At 56.5% G+C, this 19,150-nt stretch overlaps 1 protein-coding gene across 9 annotated transcripts in view; it reads left to right on the forward strand.

Moving 5' to 3' along the window:
- Positions 1-19,150, forward strand: part of BAHCC1 (BAH domain and coiled-coil containing 1) — a 66,412-nt gene that overhangs the window by 8,357 nt on the left and 38,905 nt on the right. The window lies entirely within an intron of this gene.

Here is a 19,150-nt window from a genome sequence, read left to right on the forward strand (position 1 = left end):
GCTGTTAGCATAACATGGATGAGGCTAAAAATACCCCTTAGAAACACACATAAAAAAGCCAAATCCAACAACAGAACGAGCTAAAAATATTCCAGGCTTTGGCAAAGAGCATCGAGTTAAATAAATTATACAAGAGCCATTCATGGGAGCGAGTTGACTTTCTCTCTTACGGGAACTTGGTTCAAGCTAATAAAAATAATAATTTACTAGCCACTGAACTTTGCATGAGTTTAAATTTAATTGGTGGGGCTTCTGGCGTTTGTCACTTCTTGGCGATTAGTGGGCTTGCCCTGGCCTGGGGTGGGTTGAGGAGGTGGCACCCAAGCCAAGGGTCCCTAGAAGCAGTGGCAGTGTCCCCCCAAGTACCAGGACCTGGGTGCTAGGGCAGGATGCCTAGGAGGCGGAGGAGGAGGAGGGAGGCTGCAGGCGGGGTGGGGCTGGGGAGGGTCAAGGACAGGCAAGGCGCTGCTATTTTAATTTGGTAAATGATCGTACACCTTTAAGAGTGTGTTTTAACAATCAAGATACACTCCAGCAAGTTGATAGGCTGTTCACTGTCAACTTACATATGTCATCAGAGTGTGCTGTGAGCATAAATATCATGGAGAGCCCGGGATGCGCGACAGCCTCTCTGAGCCCACAGGTCGCATCCTTGTCCTCGTTGGTGCTTCTCTCTCCTGGTGTCTGGGAGCAGCACAGCAGGACATGAGTGGGGGGCACATTGCCATGGGTCTTTCCTCCCTGCGGTGTTCCCTGATCTCCCCACCAAAATAAGAGCAGCTTACATAGAAAAACCTCTGAGGCTGGAGGTTTTTCTCAGCATTGGTTGGCTGGTGTCCTTTCAAGCAGAACATGTCTACATTCAGCCATTTCCCAGGAACGTTAAAATTCCACGCTGGGATTAGGGTCAGGGTAAACCCCTTGCTCCTGTCTTCCTTGGTTGCTCCTTATGGAAAGACTCCTGGAAATCCAAGCAGACCGTCCTAACTCCCAAAGGACTACACTTCCCAGAATGCTCCTGGTCTAGCTCCAGGGTCAGAGCCTGGGGCCCGCTCTGAGCCAGGAATTCCCAGACACAGATGGAGGTTAGCCTGTGCCACTGGGAATGAGTGCTTTCTGGGCAGGTTGAAAAGGCTTTGGTGGTCACCCTCAGCATCCCCTTGCCGTTCCTCCTGAAAGAGGCCTCTGGGCCCTTCCTGTCTTCCTCCCTATCATAAATATCTGAATATAAATCCTAACAGACGGGAGCTGCCCCTCCACACCCTGGACCCTGTGTGGCTGTAGCCTTGATTGACAGTGTCAGAGTCCCAGGAGATTCCTGTCAGACCCCTGATCTCAGCCCATCGCAATGTTCTCCTTCAGAGTGGCGTCCTCAGAGGAGGACCTCCTGGTTGCCCTTGAGGAGCCAGGTGCAAGGACTGTCTCGGTGGCATCAGGGGTGGTGTCTGCCTAGGGAGTCCCATAAGAAAATCCTTCACAGCCATTGCAGCGCCCCCCGCCCCCAGCCTCACATCACCCAAGGGCAGTAGCTCCCTCTTCATTGATGCATGGTAACCAACACCCATCCTAAGTGACTTCTGGCTTTTTTCTGAAAGAAACAACCCCCCCCACCCCCAGGACAAAGGTCCTTCTGAAGGAAGGCCACGCTCACCCTCTCACTTCCAGAGGAGGGTCTCACACCCGCTGCCTGCAGCCCCACCCCCACCCCCCAGCCTCTGGCAGCCTTTAAAGATGGCCCTGCTGAAAGGCCTCCATTCGGTCTTTATCCCATTACTTTAGCCATGTGCTGTGACTTCAGGGCTTCTGCTTGCAAAGCTTGAACACTGTGTGTTTGGCAAATGGGTGACTTGCTCCCTAGGGTTCCCTGGTCTCCATTGACCTCTGAAGCTGCCTTTCTCCTACCAGACACAGTATTATAAGCAAGCAAGAAAATGTAACCAGCCTTGATGACTAGGAGATGCTCTGCAGCCCAGGCTGCGCAGTGGAAGGTCCAGGCCTTGGAAGCCCGCAGGCATGAGGCCGCCTCAGCTCCACCGCTGACGGTTTTATGGGATAATATACCATTTAGATCACACAGGCCTATTTGTCAGTGGGCCGCCCTGTTGTAATGTATAACATTACTGCCTCCCATGGCCCTGTGAGCAGCTGCCATGGAGGATGGAGATGGGTGGGGACTGGGCGTGGGCTTGGAGGGGGCTGCTGCGGGGGCGCTAACCCTGTTATGTAGTCGGCACTGGGTTTGCAGAGGACAGGCCTGGCAGGGAGGCATCCAGTGCCCAGGCTGGGAGCCAGCCTGGCTGCATCTGAAGCTGCTGCAGCTGTCCAGACACAGGTTCCAGATTGGATCAGCCAGGAAACTTTTTGTTGTTGTTTTCATCCTGACTCAGGGTGAGGCAGGAGAGAACAAACAGGTGGGTTGGATTCCCTGCCCTTTCCCCCTCCCACAGGCCCCCCAACAAAGAGTCCAGTGTCTTTAAATGCAATTTTTTTTTTTTTTTAACAAGAGAGAGTCAGGCCTGACCGGGCGGTGGCGCAGTGGATAGAGCGTCGGACTGGGATGCGGAAGACCCAGGTTCGAGACCCTGAGGTCACCAGCTTGAGCGCAGGCTCATCTGGTTTGAGCAAAAAGCTCACCAGCTTGAGCCCAAGGTCGCTGGCTCAAGCAAGGGGTTACTCAGTCTGCTGAAGGCCCGCGGTCAAGGCACATATGAGAAAGCAATCAATGAACAATTAAGGTGTTGCAGTGCGCAATGAAAAACTAATGATTGATGCTTCTCATCTCTCTGTTCCTGTCTGTCTGTCCCTGTCTATCCCTCTCTCTGACTCTGTCTCTGTAAAAAAAAACAAAAGAAAAAACAAGAGAGAGTCAGGAAGGTAGAGAGATGAGAAGAATCAACTCATAGTTGCGTCACTTTAGTTGTTAATCAATTGCTTCTAATATGTGCCCTGATGGGGTGGGGACGGCGGTGGGGGAGGGGTGAGCCAGAGACCTTTGGGTTTAAGCCAGCGGCCATGGGATCATGTCAATGATCCCACACTCAAGCTGGTGACCCCGCACTCAAGCCAGATAAACCCATGCTCAAGCCAGCGACCTCGGGCTTTCAAACCTGGGACCTCAGCATTCCAGGTCAACGCTTTATCCACTGTGCCACCATTCGTCAGGCTCAGGCATAGATGCAAAGATTTTTGAGGCTGGGAGGACCCATCATGAATCTGGAGTCAGAGGGAAAGGGAGGCAGCCCCTCCCCTCCTGGGTTTAGGGCCTTGGTTTTCCACTAGAAATTTCCAGAAATGGTGGAGAGGGGACGGTAGAGGATGAGTATGCTGCCCATAGAGGCCTTTGAACAGCAAGCTTGGTTCCCCAAAGGATGGCCTGTGGGCAGTGCCTCTGTGGGGCACCCCCTCCAGAAAGAGTGCCTCCTTCTCTACATGAAGTGAGAACTAAACCACCCAGCTGCTGTCCTCTTGGGAAAGGCCAGCTCTTTGCATGTCCAGGGGCTTTCTTCTTTGGAACTTCCACAGGCAGTTCCAGGGGAGGAAGGCATCACAGCTATCATGAACCAGGCCAGGCAGGGCCCCCCTCAATGTTGGGAGCAGATTGAGGAGAGCTGAAACCCAGGGTGGGATGCAGTGTTGGGGTGGGGAAGGGGCTGCACAGTTAGGCGGATGTCCAGCGTCTCATGGCAGCCCATGTGGCAGTCACTTTTGTGGGTAGAGGCATAGGCCCACCTTGCAGACCAGCAGTGGATGCACTGGCTGAGCTCACATGTGCCCAGAGGAAGCACGTCATACATTGCTCACCTGTGTTCACACTGCCAGGCAGGTCTTCATACTCATGTACATTCTTGCTCACCCTGGCATCCAAGGAATCACACTGCAGTGCCCAGCCTGCCCAGAACTCGGAATGTGTGTTCCAGTCTGTGCCACTTCCTGCCACCTGCTCCAGCCTTCAGCTTCTGGCCGCCTGCTGGAATGGAGCCCATAGGTCCTCAGTGACCCTTCATGGCATACCCGGGGCCTGCCCTGGCTTCTCAGTGTCACCACAGGGCTCATTCTCAGGCTCTCCTCAACTTGGGCTGGCCTTTTTCCAGTGCCCACCCTAGCACCTGTGTCCTGTCCCCACGTGGACTTTCTGTAGGAGATCTTCCCACACCCCTAACCACTGGTCAGCCCCTAGGCTGTGGGTGCCTTCAGCCCTGCTTCCCTTCCCTCTGGGTCTCCCTAACCCGGAGCCTCAGCTCAGCTCCCACCTACCCACAGCCTGTTTCTTTCATTGTCCCTGCAGGTTCCCAAACACTGTGGCCCATGCTCCATCCCCTTCCTGGAACCATCCCTAGCAGAGATTCCCATCTCCAGTTGGTTCTGGTGGTGCTGGCCTCACATCATTTCAGATCCCCCAAGTTATTCTACCATACAGTTCCACTCAGGCCCCCAGCCCTGATGGTACCCCCCTTCCCCATCCCATCTTTTTTTTCCCCATTGTGGCACTTTAGTTGTTCACTGACTGCCCTCTCACATGTGCCCCGACTGTGGGGCTACAGCAGACTGAGTGACCCCTTGCTCAAGCCAGCGACCTTGGGTCCAAGCTGGTGAGCTTTTGCTCAAACCAGAGGAGCCTGCACTCAAGCTGGCGACCTCGGGGTCTCGAACCTGGGTCTTCCACTGGCCACCTGCTGGAATGGAGCCCAGTCCAACGCTCCATCCACTGCGCCACCGCCTGGTCAGGCTCCCATCCCATCTCTTGACTGCATGCTCTGTGACCTCCTAGCCTTGTGCACCCTTGGTGGTCTGTTCTACCAGGCCTTGCGGCAGTTCCCATTGGCCACCGTGACCATTTCTGGGGGGTGGTGTCCTCTCCTAACCCAGCTACCTTCCCCATGAAACTGCAGGGTCCTTCATTTGGGCCATCTGTTCTTGCCCCTTCATACCCCCAGAGCTAGGCCTGGCTGTCGCTGGTCTCCCTGCCACCCAGGACAGCAAGGCCACAGAGCCATGTGTGCCTGTCCTTGCTTAGGTGGGATGAGTGGGCCTATGTGAAGAGAGCCCCATTTGGTTTTTCATTTATGATTTCACCCCTACACTGGAAATGAGGGACGACAATGAGGGGCTCTGGGAAAACTAAGTTTGGAAGGGAAGCATGGGACATGCCAGGGTCTCCTCACTAAAAACCTAGCTGCCCTACTCCCCTCCAATACCTGGCCATGATACGGGGACATTCGGACATTCTGTTTTGTTTTTTTGTTGTTGTTTTTTACAGAGACAGAGAGAGAGAGTCAGAGAGAGGGATAGATAGGGACAGACAGACAGGAACGGAGAAACGAGAAGCATCAATCCTCAGTTTTTCGTTGTGACACCTTAGTTGTTCATTGATTGCTTTCTCATATATGCCTTGACCGTGGACCTTCAGCAGACCGAATAACCCCTTGCTCAAGCCAGCAGCCTTGGGTCCAAGCTGGTGAGCTTTGGTCCAAGCTGGTGAGCTTTGCTCAAACCAGATGAGCCTGTGCTCAAGCTGGCGACCTTGGGGTCTCGAACCTGGGTCCTCCTCATCCCAGTCTGATGCTCTATCCACTACGCCACCACCTGGTCAGGCCATTCGGACATTCTGGAAGTGCCCTCCACATGTCCCCAGCCTGTGTGGCCACCTCCCAGGGGCTAGATCAACATCTCTTCATCCTCGAGAACCATCTTCTGTCATCTACGGAGGCTCCCAGGCTGCATGTACTACATTTTAAGAAGGTGTCAGAAAAAAAAAAGAAAAGAAAAGAAAAGAAAAAAAGGTGTCAGAGCTACAGATAGGCCGGGTGAGCTGTTGTCCCTTCCCTGTCAGTGCTACACCTGGCAGTAGGGGATGGGGGATAGGGACAAGTCCCCTGGGAAGTAGCGGGCACTGAGTGGGGCTACTTCCTGTCTGTCCCTTGCCTGGTCCCTGGCAGATGGCTCCCTGACATCAACATGAGATTTTGTGTGCAGTAGGGCACTTCTGATTGGGGGGGAAAGCCAGCAGCTTCACCTGGGTCATAGGGCTCTGGCAGGTAAGGAGGGGTGCTGAGGAACATATCCCCCTCCCGCCCCCTCTTGTGATGGCTGTGTGGCAGTGGAGTCCAAGGATGGGGGAAAACAATCAACCAAAGAAGAACAAGGGCACAGGAAAGACTGTCAGGAGCAGGGAGAAGGCAGGACTACAGATCCCTCCCCTAGACTTCTACGGCCTCTCCGTCCCAGGTGAACAGATGAGCCAGCGAGGGGGCCCGAGATTTGTGTTCCTGGTTTGGGCCCTTCACACTGCTCACTTTGCTTTCAGGACCAGCGTTCAGCCTGGGACTCTGACCGTCGATGATTCCTGCTCTCTCCCTTAGGAATTCTGGACTGTCCTTCTCTGTGTCTCAGCCTCCCATCGCTAAAATGGGCCAGCAGTCAGGCCTTGCTGGAGGAGTGATGGGACTCCCGTGCAGTCCTGGGGTAGTGCCCTCCCCATTCCCAGTCAGCCTGTCCTGGCTGCACACACCTGTATATACACCTATCCAGGATGTGCCTAGAGGCCTGGTAAGGAGTGACCAGTCTTTGGGCCTCAAGGGAGGGGCTGTTTCCCTGGGGACAGGCAGAGAGGTACATGGGAACCTTGTACACCACACCTCTCATGGGCCAAAGCCCCTCCAGCCCCTCTCTGTGCTGTCTGTCTTGAGGCCTTGCAGTCTTGAGGTCTTAGCCTGACCACAGAATTAGGAGACAGTGCCCTGGCTCCTGCACCGAGCAGTGGAGTCCAGCTTGGACTCAATGGTGCCTTGGCCAGTCCACCCTCACTTTCCTTCTGTGTGGGCTTTGGCTTGAGGGGGGACTTAGGTTTGGAGGTGAGAGGAAGGCCCTAGCAGATGCTTGGGACAGGACTCTGAAAAAAGGTTCAGGGCTGCTCTCTGGCCTTGGGTGGGGAGGCTCCTGCGTCCTCCTGGGGACTCTCACACTGGGGGGCTGCTGAGGCCTGGAGTGGTACTGCTTATAAGCAAATACTAAAATGCGTCAGGGGCGTAGTCCTGGCCCCTCCTGGGATCAGTTGCTCTGGAAGCAATGCTTCTGTGAGTGTCCCTTTCATCTTGGATTTATCTGTGTGAGTGTGAAGATCCAGCCTCGAGCTGTGAGTGCACCTGGAGCTTCTCCTCTCCCCGCCCGTCTACCGGGTCACCCTCCTAGTCCTCAGCCCCCAGCGTGGATGTGCCCTGCAGGGCCTGAGCAGAACCCCTCCCTGCTTCCCCTTTTCCATACTCTGAAATCCTGACCCCAGACAGGCACTAGTGCCCAGACCTGTGGTCTAAAGTTTAGACCAATGAGAGTGAGGCTCAGTGAAGATGTGTTGGCTAGGGAGACCCCAAGGAGGAGGTTGGATGGTGGGTCAGTGATTTCCACCCCCCCACCTGCCCCCGCATTCCTGGACACTGGCTCTGTCCTCTACTGCTCAGATCCTGACTGAGCACAGGGCCAGGGGGCTTCAAGGTCAGCACTGGCCTTCCCTCCCCTTATCCCCTTTCTCTCCCCACTCACCTGAAGCCTAGGAGCCATGCCTGTCTAACCCACACAGCTCTGCTGGGAGGTCCAGATGGGCTGCTGGCAGACTCAGCAAGGATGTAAAGTAGCCCCAGGTGGTGGTGGGTAGTAGATGTGTATATTCTGCAGGCATCTCAGATTCCAGGTCCTTCCAACCCCTCTGCCCCCCAGGGTGAGCCCTCACTACTGTCCTGGAGCTTTGGATATTTGTTCTCTGGGCCTCCACACAGGCCTTCTGCTTGGCAAACCCTCTCTTCCCAGCCTGCATATCTCATCCAGGTCCTTCCCATCGGCCACTTGCCACTCCGGCCCCTGCCTCTCCAGGCCTGGTCACTCTTCTCTCTCAGCACAGCACTCACACCCCTGCCCCATGGTGGCTTTCTGGTGGCCTTAGTTTGTGTGCTCAGGCGGGCACTTTGCACTCAGAGTGGCAGAGGTCCAGATATCCCCTCCCCATGATTCCCCATAAGGCCTGGCAGGCAGTGAAGCCAGAACCCAGGTGTCAATGTGGAAACAGACGAGGTAAAGGCAAGACCAGCAGCGCTCCCACCTGCCTCCTGGCCTCAGCGGCCCTCGTGAGAGGGTGATGGCAGACCCCTGCCTGTGTGCTTGGGCCCTCAGTAGGATGGAGGTGGAGGGGCCAGACTCCAGTGTCCCCCCAGGACATGCTGTTCTGCCCAGTGGGGCAGCTGCCCTGACCTGTCGGCTTGCCATGTGTCACGGCCACTCAGACAGAAGACACTCGTGGGCAGTTTGCCTGAAGTCAGTCCCCTTTTAGAGACTTTTTGCATCCCTATGGGTCTCCTAAAAATAAGCTTTTAATTTACTTTAAATTAATATTAATATTAAGCCTAAATTAAGTTGTAATACATCTTTACACTGACTTAAAAAGCCTAATGTGTGAGGATACAGATACAGTATGTCCGTAAAGTCATGGTGCACTTTTGACCGGTCACAGGAAAGCAACAAAAGACGATAGAAATGTGAAATCTGCACCAAATAAAAGGAAAACTCTCCCAGTTTCATACCTATTCAGTGCAGTTTGATGTGGACTCATACACAGATTTTTTAGGGCTCCTTAGGTAGCTATCCTGTATAGCCTCTACAGACTCGTCACTGACTGGTGGCCTACCAGGACGGGGTTTCTCCACCAAACTGCCGGTTTCCTTCAACTGCTTATCCCACCGAGTAATGTTATTCCTATGTGGTGGTACTTCGTTATAAACGTGCTGATATTCACGTTGCACTTTGGTCACGGATTCGAATTTAGCAAGCCACAGAACACACTGAACTTTCCTCTGTACCGTCCACATCTGTACTGGCATGACCGTGGGCTGCTCCGCGTATACACGGTGTTATGTCATCATCTGCACATGCGCACATGCTGCTACATCATCCTACAGAAACTGGGAGGGTTTTCCTTTTATTTGGTGCAGATTTCACATTTCTATCGTCTTTTGTTGCTTTCCTGCGACCGGTCAAAAGTGCACCATGACTTTATGGACACACTGCAGAATCAAGGAAAGTTAGGAAGGTGCACAGGAGGCCTCTCCCATCCTTAATAACCCATTGCAGAGCTCATGATAAATACTTAATAAAGTCTAATATTAAGTCCAAAGGGCTCTTGGGTGGGCGACAGGTAGATAACCCTTAGAATACGAAATGAAGGGGAGGGGACAGAACACAGTGTCTTTGCAGGGACCTCCATGTCTGCTTGTCCCTACAGTGGTCAAGGGCTGAAGTGACTGAGCCTGGGCCTGGCTTGAAGGGGAAGCTGGCTTCAGAACTTGAGGGTGCATCTGTGTGTCTGTGTCCTGGGGGTCAGGAGGCTACTGTTTGGTCGGGCTGGATGGAGGACTTCATACACACACCCCTGGTTTTTTGACTTGTCTACAAAAGCAGACTTGCTTCCTGAGTTGTCGACTTCCTCCTGGCCCTCCCTTCACCTTCTTGCTCTGGGCTTCATTGTAAACACTGCAAACTCCCCACCCTCACAGGTGCCATTGCTTTTGTTTGCATTTGTTAGCTACCGCTGTGTGACATTATCCCAGACATAGCAGTTTAAACAGCAGACTCATTATCTCACAGTTTCTGAGGGGCAGGGATCTGGGTCAAGGTGTCATTTGGGCTGTGGGCACCTCAGAGTTGGCTGTGGGGGACCCTCTGCCAAACTCATCCATGTGGCCCCAGGCCCTTGCTGGCTGGAGGCAAAGGTTCCTTCCTCAGGGGCCTCCCCACTGGGTAGCAAGCAAGAAGGCAACCACCGTCATTTTATAACCCAATCTCTGAAGGGATAGCCCCTCAACTTTGCTGTTCTCTGTTCATAGAAGCAAGTCTGGGTGGGGTCTCACCTTACATAAAGGCATGGATACCAGAGTTCAGGGGACATTGGGGGCCCAGGACACCTGCTGATGCCACTTGGACAGGGTCCATCCTGGGAGTAAAACTGTCCCATATGCCAAGCATGCTCAGGTCACCTCTGCAGCCTCTGCAGCCTCCTGTCCTCTCCCTGCTGGCTGCATGGAGGACTTTGTGTGTGTGGGGTGTCTCTCCTCCCCCACACCCTTGCCTTCTTCGTGTGACCTGGCAACACCACTGAAAAACCCTCTCCCTCTCAGCCTCTGACCCCTCGTGTTCAGCTCAGTCCCTCCTCCTCTCCTCCAAATCCCAGCATCACTTCCACACTGGTGACTCCATTCTGGCCTATCCCCTCTGACCCCTGCTCAGTGGAGGCTGCTCCCTGCCCCGCCAGCCAGGCAGTGCTGTCCACATCAATGCAGGGTCATCTCACCACTTATGGGATGTTCACTCTGAGACATGCCACCAACAGGACAGGGAGTTGACCCTAAAACAGTGGCAAGGCCAGAGGGTCACAGAAAGATCTAAGGACTACTGTTGGAGCCAGGGTGCCCGGGTGGCCTGTGGCTTCCTTGGACTCCAGGCTGGTCTGGGGTGAGGGTGGGTGACCCTGCAGGTTGCAGACACTCAGCAACTGTTTGTCTAATGAATGAGCCTGGTTAGAGTTTCAGTCTCTGGATGGAGCTCAGGACTCAGTCTGTGGCTTGGGTGTCAGGGATGTTTGTGCCATCTGGTCTGGGCAGAGCTTTCTCCCTCCATTCCCGTGCCAGCTGCCTGTCTTAGTGAGGTCAGCAGGTGCCCTGGGCTTACCTGGGTTTCCCCTCTGGACTGCCTGGAGCTCATGCAGGTCCAGGGCAGCTCCACTGCGTTGAGTCCTCCTGAGGAGTGGGGAGCAGAAATTGAGAGTGTGCTTTCTGGAGATCTCTGCCTGGGTCCTGGTTCGTGTGATGCACCCCAGCTGCCAGGAAGGATCTGGGAACGTGGAGTCTGGGTGTTGAGCAGGCCAAGGTCCAGACTCCCCTTGGGTCCCCCTGGCCAGTCACGCCACGCTCTTGGTGGGGACATGGGCTTGGCAGGCAGCCCTGGGCCCCTCTGTCTAGCTTCTCCCACTTGGCTGCTCAGTATTGCTGAGTAATAAAGAGCATTTTCCATTCATTAGACCCCTTTTTCCTGCCTGTCATAGCTCACGTCCCACAAAGTATTTGACACCTTTTATGTGTTGCTCACGATTTATCTCCCTCTCTGCGTTCCCGGGCTCTCCTGTGTGCTTGGTATCCTGGCTCTGCCCTTCCTGCTGGTCCTCCTACTTTGAAGGCTCTCCAGCTCTGGGTGAACCCTGAGGATGGGTGGTCAGTCCTGAACCAGCCCCTTGCCAGGACTGGAAGGTGACTGTGTGCTGACCAGACCTGAGGCTAGACCAGCTTTCAAGGGGCTTTGAGTCATACAGCCATGTTCTGGTGTCCCTCTCACGGCCCCACCTTGCCTGTGTCCCTGCTCTCTGGGGCACCCCGAGTCAACCCACCCTTCCTGTTTCTCTTTCTCCTCCCACCTTCATTTCTCCGTAGGGTTGAGTTCCTGGGACCCTGGGCTAGCATGGGGGCTCAGCCTCATGGAGGCATGGCCAGTGGGGTAAATGAGTGGATAGACGGATGGATAAGTCAGTAAATCGGCAGGATGGACAGTGCACCGGATGGTGGTAAGGCTGCCTTCAGGTGGCCCCCACCAGCACCTGCTCTCCCACCCATTTCTCCTGCCATGACGCCAGTGCAGCCATGATGTTGTTCTTCGGGGCCGGGTGAGAGGAGGCCGTTCTCACAGGGTGCCAGTGTAGTGCGGCTGCTCAGGATGCCACAGCAACATCCACTCTGCAGTTGGGGAAGAGCTGGTTAGCAGGGTGAGCACACTGCCCACGGGCACAGAGCCTGCCTGTGAACAAGTTTCGTGGGGATCCATCCTGCACTGTTGTGGCCAGGCCAGACCAAACCCTGTGAGCAGACCTGCCTGGCATAGGGGACCCTGCCTACCCATCCAGGCTACCTACTTCCTCTCTGCCCATTGAGGAGACAGGGGCACATCCAGGTTCAGCTCAAGAGTGTGGGGGCCTGGTACAGGGGACAGAGTACAGGAGAGCATGGTGGACACCCTCAGATGGACTCTCCCTCTGAGGGGACCAGCATGGCTGGATGTGCATGTGTGTGTGTGTGCATGCCTGCATTCATGTGTGCACACGTGCATGTGTGTCCAGGTGAGGATGGTCTCCTGTAGCAGGCTTATTTCAAGGTGGTGGGAAGGGAGGCCCCCTGCTTTGGGGGATGGTTCTCCTCCAGCTAAGGTGGGAGGTTAGAGAAGGTGGGGCTGACCTCCCCACATTCCCCTACTCCCCACCCTCAGGAGTTTCTGGAGGGGGAGGTGCTGGCCATCAGCCAGGGACAGTGTGAGAGGGCAGGTGTGAAGAACAGGAGCCCAGGACAGGAAGCAGCCCTCCCTCCCCTGTCATCCCCCTCACCTGGCCCAGGGCCCATCTGAGTCACTATCAGCTCTGAGTCCGAGTCCCAGGATGGCCCCACTGGGGAGCTTTGCCTACCCCCACACCCCAGCCAAAGGGCTAAATTTACCCTTTTAATAAGAACCAGACTTATATCCAATTTTCTTTTTCTTCTATTAATGCTGGGCTGTTGGTGGTTGCGCGTGTCCCCTGTCATCATTGCCTCCCATTCTGGGGCCAGTGGCTCAGCAACCACAGAGTTTTTCTATTATGGCCTGAGAGATGCTTCCCTTAGGCCAACCAGGGTTTCTGGAGGGTTCTTCTGCTCTGGCGCAAGAGGGGCTTCCCATGTGACTTGCTCATGTTTCTGAGCAGGAGTTCTCTCCCCCTCACTGTCCCCAGGGCTGGGCTGTCAGGAGTTCATTGACCACTTCCCATTCCTGCCCCCTCATGGCATGGTTTCAATTCCTTCCTCCCTTCCCCTTTTCTCATGTCTGTCCTTTCCCTGTGCTGGTCTCAGCATCCCCTTCTTGTCCAGCTACCTTCACAGAGCTGTGGACAGCAGCCGGGTCACTGGGTGGCGTCTCAGGGACTCCCCGGCCATAGTAAGAGAGTGGTGGCTCAAAGCATGGTGGACCTGGGCCCCGTGTCTAGTGAGACTGTATCGTGCTGGACCAGCTGACACCAAGGGCTGCCCAGTTCGGGATGATTCATAGCACCAGGAGCTTGCCCAGCAAGGCTGGAGATCAGAGAGGGCTTTGTATCCATCTCAGCAGCTTCACTGCAGAGAGCTGGCTGAATGTGGGGGGGAGCCTAGACATGTGCAGGGGAGGCAGGGGGCTGAGCAGTTGTGCTGGGGAAAGGGTGACTCCTAGGCAGCAGGAGCTCAGGGTTAGAGTCTTGGAGCTGTAAGGTAAGGGTCCCCTTCCACCAGAGGTAAGCCTGGATGTGCCCCAACCCCCAGGGTGGAGGAGGTGGGTGGGACCCAAGATCACCCCTTCCATGCCACCCTCTCCAGGAGCCTTTTCCAGGGTCCAGGCCAGTGGAGGCCTGACCCAAGAAAGCAGTGTCTCTGAGGGCCCAACCCGCCCGATGGCCCCTCATGCACACTCAGAGCCTGCGCCTGAGACATGTGTGCACATCTGTAGCCTGTGTGCAAGGCCGTCGCTTATGTGTACACCCATATCCAGGCACATACCTCAGACACCTTAGGAGCGCCCACACAGCCCCTCCATTGCCCGTGTACCCCCATGCACCTGCACATGTGCACACGCGCCCCCCCCATGCCTGTGCCAGCCAGGTGGGGAATGTTCCTGGGTGGGGTCTGGGAACCGAGCCTGCCAACTTGTGCACACCCACAGTGGGCTCAGGCAGTCATGTGTGCTGTAAGGCCCCTAACATACTGCTTTAGGTTTCCTGGTGGGGGTGGCTCCAGGATGACCTCTCCCTCCAGGGCCTGGTCTCCGCAGTCTCCTGGGTGGTCAGACAGATAGGCGCCCACCTGCCTCCAAGCAGGCTGGAACGAGGCTTCTCCACACAGGACATCCAGCATAGACGTTTTTTTTCTCCCTCTCCTGAGTAGGAAGAGTAGGGATGTGGGCCAGGTCCACATGGTGGGCTGGCTGTGGATCCTGCCTCCTCTGCCCACCCCTTGACTCCCTCTGGGCCTGGTTCAGCCCACGAAGGGTGCTTGGAGGCCACCTGTCCCTCCAGTGTCTCAGCTGCCCCTAGTGTTGTGAGGAAGACCTAGGGCTAGCCCTGGGGGAGCCAGGTGTCCTCAGCACCCAGGCGGGCTGAGCAGGGGCTTCAGGAGACTGGGGAGTGAGGGGGCCTGAGCAGGTGTGAGCAGGAGGGTGGGAGCTGGCGCGGCTGCTAGGTGCACCGCCAGACACAGAGCTGGGGAGCTCTGTGCCAGCAGTCTGTCAACTGGGCTTCCGGAAGCACATGGCAAGAGCACTGAGAGGCTGGGAAGGGGCTGCTTCTCAGGAGTGGCTGGCAGCCATCTCAGTGAGGCCTTTTTTTTTTTTTTTTTTTTTTTTTTATACAACCCATTTCAGTTTCCAGAAAAGGAGGATGCTGATGCAGTGGCTCACTGGAGTCAAAACAAATGCTCACTCTGCCGCCTCTCAGCCGCCCACTCACTCTCCCTGCACTCACGGCCCTTCTGTCCGTCCATCTGTTCATCTGTTGCCCACTCCTGTGCTCCTGCTTCCCTCACCTGGGGGCACCAGGGGCTGGAGGGAGATTGGGACCTCTAATGTGCCTGCACCTCGGCTCTGGGCTTGTGGCATGCTCCAGTCAGACCTGTGTGTGTGTGTGTGGGGGGGGGTGTCTCAGTGGCCACTGGACCGGAGGTTCCGTGGGCTCTGGGCAGGAGTTTCTTTAGTGCCCCTCAGGGCTGCCCAACATCTGTTGGCTGTCTCGGCTGAGGCAGGTGGGCCTGGCGACAGGTTGGCAGAGGAAGACCCCATGTTTTTTGGTTGTGCCCGACCACACAGGGCCCTCTACCACCTACCTGGTGCCATACTCTGCAGTACCCTGTGGGCAGAGGCTAGGTTCAGTGATCACTTGAGATGAACAGCGTGGGATCTCTGGCCACAGCAGGAAGCACAGCCTGTCATTGGTGTGTTCCTTGCCTTGGGGTGTCAGGGCATTCCAGCCCAGTTCCATCCAGCTGGGGCAGCCAGAAGAGAAGTGGCTACCTTAGCCAGGGTCCAGGTACAGCCTGTCTCCTGGTCCAGGTTGTCCAGACTTTGGGGTATGGGGACAGATAGGCCTCCTGGAGTGGGGGCTGAGCATAAGGAGCTAGGCCACCAGGGGGGTGTCAAGCAGGCCTCCCCGGGCGGGCTGGCTTCTGGAGCGGTTTTCTCAGCCAGCCTGGAGCCCAGGCCAAGCCTCTGTGGTACACTGGGCAGAGCTGAGGCAGCGCAGGAGCTGTGGCTAGGGCCCTGGGTCTGGGGCTGCAAACCTGGCTGGGTCCACCAGACAGTGAGGGCGGCTCAGCACAGAATGGCTCGCCTCAGGGGCCTACCAACACCTCACACAGCATTCAGGTCCCTTTCTGAGATCATCCTAAGCATGTGCCATATCCTTGTGATGAGAGCTGATAGCCCACAGGGAGTGATCACTTTGTGTGCACTGGGAGGGGACTGGGTGGCCTTGGAGTGAACAGACCTCATTCAAACCCCAGCCTGGGCACTTGGGACTGTGGGACCCAGACTAATGACACTCCATTCCTTTGTCAGCTGCATGGCTGCCTGCCACCTGGAGCAGCAGTGACAGAAATTAGTATGAGGCTAGTAAAGCTATCGGTGCAGATGGTACCTGGATCCGGGGTCCAACCTGAGAGCCCCTGTCCGTCTCTGCTGCGCAAAGCTCCCACCATCCCCTCCCAGGCTGGTAACTGCAGTACTCTGTGAGCAAGGACCTTGCCAAGAGGAAAGAAGCCTGCAGCCCAGTTCCCAGCCAGACTTGGCCAAGTGGCTCCAGCCCTGGCCCGGGCCCAGGCCGCCTCTGCTCAGGCTCTGTCTGAGGCTGGCTACTGGTTGGTGGGTAGGGGCTGGGGAGGTGGTAGCCAGGTATTCCATGGCTCTGCTGGCTGGGCATGGTGCCATCGCCAAAATCCTCAGAGGTGGAGGTGACAGTGTGAACCAGTATGCTATGTCCAGGGATCAGGAGCCAGCAGGTTTCTCCCTGACACCCACCAAGGCAGTGCCTGTCTGGTGAGGCTTACGGAACCTCTTCTGCTTCCAAACTCCTTAGCCCAGGACGGTGGAGAGTAGAGAACCCTTCAAAGCAAGGGTCATGGGGCCCCACGGAACTGGCCTAGGCTGGGAGGGTTTGCGTGAGAGCACTGGCTTCCTGCAGGCCCAGTGCCTGAACCCTCAGGGCTGGCCTACTGGTTGGGGAGTATGAGAACTTTTTGCAGGACCAGTGCTGAGAACTGGGGTTTAGGAGGGAGAGGCCACCTGGTTACTATCATGATAGTGAGCGTCAGCCCTTGAGCGTTTTGTAAGGAACATGTAAAGACCTAACACTTACATGATAAGGCTGTAATGTTTTATTGTGGAGAAAGGAGTGGAGACTCCTCCAGGTGATGGCCCAGCCTGAGGTGGGATATTTGGGTACCCTGCAAGTCACCCACCTTATTGGGAGAGGACTAGTGGCAGGGGTGGCTGGGTCAGATCAGCTGGGAAGGGGGTGGGGCCTGGGGAGCCAAGTACTAAGGCTGAGGGTTGGGAGGGGCTGGGCTGGAATGCTGTCCTACCCCCTCATTCCCCACACTCTGGCGCAGGGGTCCCTTCCTTATGGACTCAGAGAAGCTAGCTGTAAGGAAGCATCCCTAGAGAGTCTCCTAAGTCAGGGGACAGGCCAGCACGGGATCTCTGGCCACAGCAGGAAGCACAGCCTGTCATTGGTGTGTTGTTCCCTGCCTTGTGGAGCCAGGTCTAAGGCTAGCTGAGATCTGGCTCACCCCCACAAACTCCACCCCCCTCGACCCCCCCCCCACCCCCCCACCCCCCGCTACAAAACCTCTGTGCAGCAGGAACCACCCCTCTGGGATGACGTCAGATCAGGAGAGTCCCCACCCAAGGCTAGGATCAGTCTCCATATTTCAGTTTAGGGATCTAGTAAGGCCAGACCCCTGCAACTTGGCTTTAGGCCTGCTCCCCACCTGTCCCTGCCCTAGGTGATGGTTGTTGGGGGCCCAAGTGATGTGTCTTCAGAGGTTTCCTGCTGCCCTTAAAAAGGCCCCGTCTGTGCAAAACCTTTATAAGAGCCTCCTCCGAGCATTGGTTTTCCTGGATCCAAGGACTGGAGGGCCTTATGGGACCAGCCTGGGGCCGGGGCCTGGCCAGCTGTCCCCATCCACAGTGGTGTGGGAATGCTCAAGGTGTAGGGTTCTCAGGCCAAGCTCCTGGAGAAATGCTTTATCCAGATCCAACTTTTGGACTCTGTTGCTTCCCACTGTCCCCAGAAGAAGCAGGATGTGAGGGACTTTCCTGGGAGGGTGTGGGGGCAGCAAGGCCTGGGGGACTCTGGGCCTGTCTGGACAAGTCAGGAAGAGCCTCACTCATCCCCCAGGCACCCTCCCACCAGGGTCCCTGGAGCCCAGCAGGGGCCACCCTTCTCTCTACCCTGCTCCACCCGCCTGGGAGGCCAACACTTCCCTTCCCAGCCCAGTGTCCCCCCTTCCCTGGCTGGACGTGCCTGTGGTCTGGCCTGGGCCCATGGCAGTCCCAGCCCTGTGGTCCGGGAAGTCCCTGGCTCCTGGGCCCCTTCTCCCCCTGCCCCTGGGTCTCTTTGTGGCCTGACACCCACCATAGAGGTCAGCTCACATTCCGGCCCCCAGCTAGCACTGGCAGACCCTTTCTCTGTGGCATGCCCAGGAGAGGTCCCTGACATCCACATGGCCCATTCCCCAGCACGGAGGGGAGGGAAGCTTCCAGGGTCCCCAACGGGGCAGCCCCTCCTTCTCCCCGACTCTGGCCTCCACCTCTCTGCTGAGTCACCCTGTGTCTGGGAAGCTCCCAGGGCCAAACCGGGCTGGATGAGACATCACAAATTCACAAATTCTCCCTGCCTCCCGGGCTAGGAAATGGCTGCCCTGACTCACCTTGGCACGGGTCTGAGCCTCCCAGGCCCCTAACCCTGCATACCCTGACAGGCCCCTACACTCAGCCCAATGGGCGGCAAGACACAAACCAGGCTCACTGCCAGTGGGGAGGTGACAAGGGTGCCCTGCCTGAGGTGAGGGCCGAGCACACATCTCAGGACCACCCACCAGGCACCAGGTCTGCTCTGTGTGCTGGGTGTATGGGTATGTTCTTCCTGTGCAAGTTGCTAGTCTCCATGGAAACCCAGGCAGGCTCACTCAGCCTGGCCTTGACCACTGGCCTTGGGTAGATAGGGACACAGGCAAAGAGGAGGGTGGGTGGCTGTGGAGAGCTGGGGGACACAGGCGAAGAGGAGGGTGGGTGGCTGTGGAGAGCTGGGGGACACAGGCGAAGAGGAGGGTGGGTGGCTGTGGAGAGCTGGGGGACACAGGCGAAGAGGAGGGTGGGTGGCTGTGGAGAGCTGGGGCAGGCAGATGCAGAGGCTGGCTTCTAGGGAGCAGCAAGTGTCCTGGGCTGAGTGTCTGTCTGCAGCTCCATGCCTGCCCAGCCAGGGCTGACCCTGAGCTCTGTGGGGGTGTCAGAGCAAATCCACACACCTCCATCCTCAGCCTCCTCCCATCCTCTCACCTGGGACCGGGCACCCCAATCTGATGAGTCAGTCCACTGGACCTGGGGAGAAGGTTGAAGGCCTTACTGTGGGGAAAGGCTAGACCCCAGTGCCGTCCAGGGGGTGGCCAGAGACTGCTGTGACCACAGGGCAGGGTGGGACGTCTGGGGGGCCCTGCTGACCCCTGCGGGCAAAGCGCTCTGGCAGGTGTGCCGGGCCAAGAGGCCTGGGAGGGTAAGGTGCTCATCCTCCTAGAAGGCTGCCTGCAGGACCGTCTGTTCCCCACCAGCCTGAATGGTAGCTGGGACCTGGTTGGTGGAGTGGGATGGGGTGGCCTGGGTTATGGGGTGGTGACAGAAGTGCCACTCTTGGGGGTTTTGCAGTAACAGGAGGGTGCCAGGGCCTCCAGACACTGAGCGTGACTGTCAGGGGTCCAAGTAGCCAGCTTCTTCTCCCTTCCTGGCTTCTGGGATATTTGAAGACAAAACCGGGGGAGCTTGGAGTCAGAGAGTCACTCTCTGAAGTCTCTTTGGAATGGTCTGT

Source organism: Saccopteryx leptura, chromosome 4 (genome assembly GCF_036850995.1).
Source record: "Saccopteryx leptura isolate mSacLep1 chromosome 4, mSacLep1_pri_phased_curated, whole genome shotgun sequence".
Classification (NCBI taxonomy): Eukaryota; Metazoa; Chordata; class Mammalia; order Chiroptera; family Emballonuridae; genus Saccopteryx; species Saccopteryx leptura.